At 39.2% G+C, this 7,671-nt stretch overlaps 1 protein-coding gene across 1 annotated transcript in view; it reads left to right on the forward strand.

Moving 5' to 3' along the window:
• LOC124896643 overlaps window positions 1–7,671 on the forward strand; it is a 117,537-nt gene that overhangs the window by 11,614 nt on the left and 98,252 nt on the right. The window lies entirely within an intron of this gene.

The raw sequence follows: 7,671 nt of genomic DNA on the forward strand, positions 1-7,671 counted from the left end.
CCCTCTCGGTGCTAAGTACTACTCCCGACAAGCTCAGAACGCGTTAGAAAATCCACCACAACATCACAAGGGTCTATCATAAAGACCAAATCAAATCTCTTTCTCATTTATCAAATCATATCAATTTGTGGATTTCTAACTCAACACATTTTATCTCAAAACATTTTAATCTTCCTCAACATCAACAAGGCATTAATGCGTTGAACCATAACCAACTCGATATTTAGACAAGGATATGAAGACTTAATACATAATATTTTCAACAATTTAACTTATCAAAACCATCCGGAAAATACCAAGACTCATTGCAACTTCAATATCAACATTTCTCAATTTGCCATCCAACTCTCATTTAAAGGTACTTGAGACATCAACCCATAGTAGGGATATAGAATTTCCAATATCAATTATCAATTCATAATAAGGAAATAGTGGAATGATAGTATAAATCAAGGCTTAACAAATTAAATCATCATACTCTCATAATCAAATACTTTTTGGATATAATTCCATCTCAACATCATACACATATCGAATGACGTAATCCCATAGCTCATGGACAATAATATAAGATATAAAACCATATTTTCAATTCATGGTAAAACATGTAAAATCTCATGTCAATGTAATTCAACAAAAATACCGGGCACAAGATCGAAAGGATAATATTATTCAAAGCCCAAGCCCCACATACCTAAAAATGGAAGATAAATATGAACTTCCGACTCTGGAACTTTATTCACAAAAATAAAGGGTGCTTCTCGAAGACCTTAACATGATCAACTCGAATCCTAAATCAATTTAAAATTTCTATGGTTCAATCAAGAGACATAGAAGGATGAAATTTGGAGTAGTAGGGTTGGGGTTTGAGCCTTAGGAAATTTTGGAGAAAAATGAGCTATTGAATGCTCTTAATGGACTTAAATCCATGGTTTACCCGGATGGATTGGAGTGGAAATAACCAAAATACCCTTAAAAATCAAATAATGTCAAATCTATCCTTTGGTAGACTGTTTTGATAGGCTAAAGTAGATCGACCATAATGTTTTGCTCCGATGGCCAAATTGGATGAAACCAATTTCATTGGAAAGAGGACTTTTAGAGCTTTCTGTTGATATATAGTAGCTCACCCAGATCATTATGTACAAAGAGTTATGATCGTTTGAAGTTGATCCTAAAATTCATCTGGCCTCAGTATTTTTTTCCTGCACATTTACTGTTCACCACTATTCACGGTTAGATCGGAATGATCATAACTCATCGCTCGAGTGTCCCTTTTGGATGATCCACATATCGTTGGAAATATTATTTGATGCTCTACGTGATGAAGGGTCGCATATCCAAAAATTCCACACATAAAAATTATTAATCACTATAAAGAACAGAATTCAACATATTTTCGTCCGAGATCTTAACAGAAAATTTTTTTGGGGCATCACATCATCTCCTCCTTGGAAACATTCATCCTAGAATGTTGATAGGTAGGTCAAGAATACTATGAAAATGAGTATATAGAGAAAAATCATCTTGCCCAAGCATATACTCCATTCTAGATTTTTTTGGATATCATAGAAAACACACAAGCCAAGATAAACATAGCAATAAGGATTAAATCAAAAGAGAACGATACATTTGACATGCTCAGGATTTGTATGAAAGAGGTGGGGATATTTGGCGTGCATATCCGCTTCGGCTTCCCAAGTAGCACTCTCCACGGATTGATTTCGCTAAAGGACTTTAACCAAAGGAACTTCCTTGTTTCTTAGCCTACGAAATTGAAAGTCAAAAACCTCAATCGGAATCTCTTCATATGAAAGACTATCTTGAATTCCCGAGCTTTCGGAAGGATTAATCACAACAGAATCACCAATAGACTTCTTAAGCATAGAAACATGGAAAACCGGATGGACGTTAGATAACTCCGCGGGTAATTCAACCTTATATGCTACCTTCCCAATGTGATCCACAATCTTATAGGGACCAATGTAACGGGGACTTAGTTTCCCTTTCTTCCCAAATATCTTCACTTAGTTTCCCTTTCTTCCCAAATATCTTCACCCCTTTCATGGGTGAAACTTTCAAGTACACTAAATATCCAACATCAAATTCAAGGTTTTTCCTCCTTACATCTGTGTATGATTTTTGACAACTTTGGCCAGTTTTCAACCTTTTTCGAATTAACTTAACCTTGTCCATGGCCTCGAACACCGCATCCGGTCCAGTCATGGCAGCCTCGCCAACTTCAAACCAACCAATGGGTGATCTACACATTCTACCATACAAAGCTTCAAATGGGGCCATTCAAATAGTAGCATGGAAACTGTTATTGTAAGAAAACTCGATTAATGCTAAGTGCTCATCCTAACTACCTTTAAAATCAAGCACACAGGCCCTCCACATATCTTCTAAAGTCTAAATGGTCCACTTGGCCTGACCATCTATTTGTGGATGGAAAACAAAACTTAAACAAATTTGGGTACCAAGACCCTTATGGAACGATTTCCAAAACTGAGAGGTAAACTGAGTAGCTCTGTCAGAAATAATAGCCAAAGGGATTCCATGAATTCTGATGATTTCCCGAATATATATTCTAGCATAATCTTCAACTGTATACGATGAATTCACAAGCAAGAAATGAGCTGATTTTATCAGCCGATCTACGACAACCCAAATCGAATCATGATGGCGATGGGAAGGAGGCAAACCAACTATAAAGTCCTTATTCACTTTTTCCCACTTCCAAGTAAGAATGCTAAACTCTTGCATCATGCCACTGGGCCTTTAATGCTCTATTTTAACCTATTGACACGTGGAACACTTCGCCATAAATTCTGCTCTGTTCCTCTTCATACCATTCCACCAATAGATTTCCCACAAATCATGGTACATCTTGGTAGCACCAGGATGGATAGAGTATCGCGTACCATGCACTTTCGCCATAATCCTCTGCTTTAAGTTATCAACATCAGGAACACATAATCTTTCTTGGAGTCTCAAAACGCCATCTCCCCCTTGGGAGAAAACCTCCACCTTTTGGTCTTTAACTAACTCTTTTAACCTGACCAAGGTAGGATCCCTGTCTTGCTTCTCCTTCACTTTCGAAACTAAAGAGGATTCGGAACCGCTTTGCACTCCTATACTACCCTCAGCATGACCAAACAACCTAACTCCCAATCTAGTCAAACGATGTACCTCACGGGCCAACTGCTTCTTACCAATCTCCACATGTGCTATACTACCCATGGACTTCTGACTAAAGGCATCTGCTACTACATTGGCCTTGCTCGGATATATAGCATGCTTATATCATAATCTTTCAACAGTTCTAACCATCGTATCTGCCTAAGATTCGACTCTTTTTGGGTGAATACATACTGCAAGTTCTTATGGTCCGTAAGACGTCGACATGGACACCATACAAATAATGTCTCCAGATTTTCAAAGCAAAAACTACAGCAACTAATTCAAGGACATAGGTAGGATAATTCTTCTTGTGAGGCTTTAGCTGCCTGGAAGCATAAGCTATAACCTTGCCCTTTTGCATCAATACACAACCCAAACCGACTTTGGAAGCATAGCAATACACCACAAAACCATCAGGCAAAGTCAACATAGAGGCTAAAGTGAGTTGAGTCTTCAACTCCTAAAAACTCTTCTCGCAAGATTCGGACCACAGGAACTTCACTTTCTTTTGGGTCAAACGGGTCATAGGAGATGCAATAGATGAAAAACCTTTAACAAAACGATGATAATAACCATATAGAACCAAGAAAATTTGGATATCAGAAGGATAAATAGGTCTAGGCCAACTCTTTATAGTCTCTATCTTTTGAGGATCAACTCTAATACCTTCGGCAGAAACAACATGACCCAAGAAGGCTACAGAGTTCAGCCAGAACTTATACTTACTAAACTTAGAATACAACCGATGAGTTCGAAGAGTTTCCAACACAATTCAGAGATGATCCGCATGATCACCCTCACTTCGGGAGTAAATAAGAATATCATCAAGGAACACTATTATAAATAAATCCAAATATGGCTGGAATACACGGTTCATAAGATCCATGAAAGCCGCTGGAGCATTAGTTAACCTGAAAGACATCACTAGAAATTCAAAATGACCGTAACGGGTTCAGAAGGCTATCTTGGTGATATCACATTCCCTAACCTTAAGTTGGTGATAACCGAATCTGAGGTCTATCTTCGAAAAGTGGCTCGCACCTTGCAATTGATCAAATAAATCATCAATTCGAGGAAGCGGATATTTATTCTTGATAGTAACCCTATTAAGCTACCGGTAATCAATACACATCCACAAAGAACCATCTTTTTATGCAGAAACAAGGCAGGTGCACCCCACGGGGACACACTAGGTCTGATAAAGCTTTTGTCTAAAAGATCTTGCAATTGCTCCTTCAACTCTTTAAGTTCCACGGGAGATATGCAATACGGAGGAATGGAAATAGGCTGAGTATCGGGAAGAAGATCAATCCATAACTCTATCTCTCTATCAAGAGGTACTCCAGGGAGATCTTCCAGAAAGATATCAAGAAACTCATTAACAACATTAATTAACTGAATGGCCAAGGTTTCAGACTTAGTGTCTTTAACCCGAACTAAATAGTGCATGCAACCCTTTGAAATCAACTTCCTAGCTTTGAGATAGGATATGAAACGACCCTTGGGAATCACAGTACTCTCGAACCATTCGAGGATAGGTTCATCAGGAAACTGAAACTTGACCACACGGGCACGACAATCAATAGACGCATAGCATGAGTAAAGCCAATCCATACCCAGAATGATATCAAAGTCAACCATATCTAGCTCAATTAAATCAGCATACATAACCCGATGAAAGACAGTAATGGGACATTTCTTATACACCCGCTTAGCAATGAAAGACTCTCCTACCGGAGTAGAAACCAAAATAGGCTCAGAAATTAGTTCAGGATCCATTTCAAAATTTACAGCAACCAGAGGTATCACATAAGAAAAACTCAAACCGGGGTCCATCAACACATAGACATCAAAATAGAAAACACGGAGCATGCCAGTAACAACATCAGGAGAGTCCTCTTGCTCTTGACGAGGTAGTATAGCATAGAAATAATTCTGGCATTGACCGCCAGCAATACTAGATGAAGCACCTTAAGAAGGAACTGGATAAGCTGCGGGAGGTGGGGCACTGGTAGCCTGACTCTAGGGACGGGCATCACGACTCGACTGTCTGGTATATGGGTAGTCTCTAAGTATGTGGCCAACTTGCCATAACCAAAACAGCCCCGCTGCCCCATATAACACTCCCTAAAATGGTCTTTACCATACTTAGCATATGAAGGAGGATAAGGTCGGTTGCTTACACTGTCCTGAGACCTAAAAGGTACCGACCTATTCTCGAGCTCCTGCCTGCCCTGATATACGAGAGCACTAGCTGAGAAAGGCGCAGGTATAAATGGACGTCTCTGAAACTGAGGGCGACTCCCTCCAAAGAATCTAGTCTGACCAGACCCCTATTGCTCCGATCTGACACTCTTAATCCCTCTTACTTTTTCTCTTTCCTTTATCTTGTCTGACTCAATCTGTTGGGCGTGAATCATTAACCTAGGAAGATCAATCTCCCTGTTGATCATAGTAGATCTACATTCTTTTACCACATAACTTGATACCCCAATTAGAAACTTGCTTATACTAGTCCTCGAGTCAGCCATCATATTGGGAGCGTACTTCGATAGCTAATTAAACTTAAGACAATACTCCTTAATCGACATGGAGCCTTGTCTCAAATTCATAAACTCCTCTATTTTAGCTTTTCATAATTCAATAGGAAAGAATCTATCTAAGAAAGCATCTTGGAACAATTGCCAAGTCACCGGAGCGGTATCTTCCTCTCTACCGTTATTCCACATCTATACCCAATCATAGGCAATATCCTTTAACCGATAAGAAGCCATCTCCATACTTTCTTCCTTGGTCATGTTCATAATCTGTGTAATTTTCTTTATTTCATCAACATATATCTGCGGGTCCTCACCTACTCTCAACCCATGATACTCTGGCGGATTCATCCACATAAAGTCATGAATTCGTGCTACTACCAAATTATTTTTCTGTGGAGGTGGAGCATTGGCCTGAGTATTGGCGGTAAATGCCTAGGCTAGCATCTGAAAAGCTGCCCGAAATTCAGCATGGGATACCGTCCCATGTAATGGATCAACGGGTTGAGGTTGGTTGTTGTTTCCGCGAGCTTGATGTGGAGGCATTTTCTGTCATAAGAACGCACGAATTAACAGCAGAAGGAAACAATTGTAATAATGATAGACTATTGTAGAAAGAAAGAAATGACTTTTCCTAGAACGCCCCACAGGCTCTTGATCATAGGTATGGCGCGCTACATACCGATGCTCAAGACTCTATGTAACACATCTTGTCAGACTCCCTAGGACTCTTCACAACCTTAGGCTCTGATACCAAGTTTGTAATGCCCTAAAATATCATCTCGAGATACCACACGATGCCCAAGGCTACACGTAGCCTCAAGCTAACCCTTTAAGCCAAAACACTACCTTTGGGTTCCAACACAACAACATACACGCTACGCTAAGGATATATATATAAGTACATATCATATCACATCGCACATAACACGAAATATCGTTAGACTGTACATATGTAGAATATCTATACACAAACCAACCCAATAATACACTAGTCTGACATAGCCTCTATACAGTAAAATCAACGAGCCATTGGGAAAAACCCCCAACTGACTTAACAGACCAAAGGGATCACAAAACAACAACACCAAAACAAGCAACTTGGTCCTCGAACCATGAGGACTCACCACTGAAAGAACGTAGATGCAGCACTCGGATATCACTATCGCGGCTATGGCTGAGTACCTAAACCTACATCATGGTAAGAATGTATCCCATAGAGAAATATGTGGGTCAGCACAAGATATATACTGAGTATATGGGGGCGCATGCAAAATATAAATAATATCATAAATTTTGTAAAAACGTACATACGGACCATAATGACACACCTGGCTTGAGTGACATTAAATCATGCAACTCATAACATCTTAGATAGAAAATGTAGGATAAAAACCTCATAAATTATTATAGATCATCGTAGTCAACTTGACTTACCACATCAAAACTCAAAGTGACTCGGTATTTCAATAAACATGACTCTTATGGACAAGGGAGTTTCCTATAAATGACAACCCCACGTGAGCTACATGGAATAACAACGTTTAAAACCCCGTTGTCGGGAGCATCATACTCTTTGTCAGGGAGTACGACTTTAAAACTACAATAATCCCAATCGGGCTCTCTGGCCAATAATATCATCATTAAACAACCCTACAGTGGCACATAGGTTTGGGGAAATACCAAATTTCCCTCTCGGTGCTAAGCACTACTCCCCGACAAGATCAGAACGCATTAGGAAATCCACCACAACATCACAAGGGTCTATCATAAAGACCAAATCAAATCTCTTTCTCATTTATCAAATCATATCAATTTGTGGATTCCTAACTCAACACATTTTAGCTCAAAATATTTTAATCTTTCTCAACATCAACAAGGTATCAATGCGTTGAACCATAATAGACTCGACATTTGGACAAGGATATGAAGACTCAATACGTAATATTTT

This window comes from Capsicum annuum, chromosome 3 (genome assembly GCF_002878395.1).
Source record: "Capsicum annuum cultivar UCD-10X-F1 chromosome 3, UCD10Xv1.1, whole genome shotgun sequence".
In the NCBI taxonomy this organism is placed as follows: domain Eukaryota; kingdom Viridiplantae; phylum Streptophyta; class Magnoliopsida; order Solanales; family Solanaceae; genus Capsicum; species Capsicum annuum.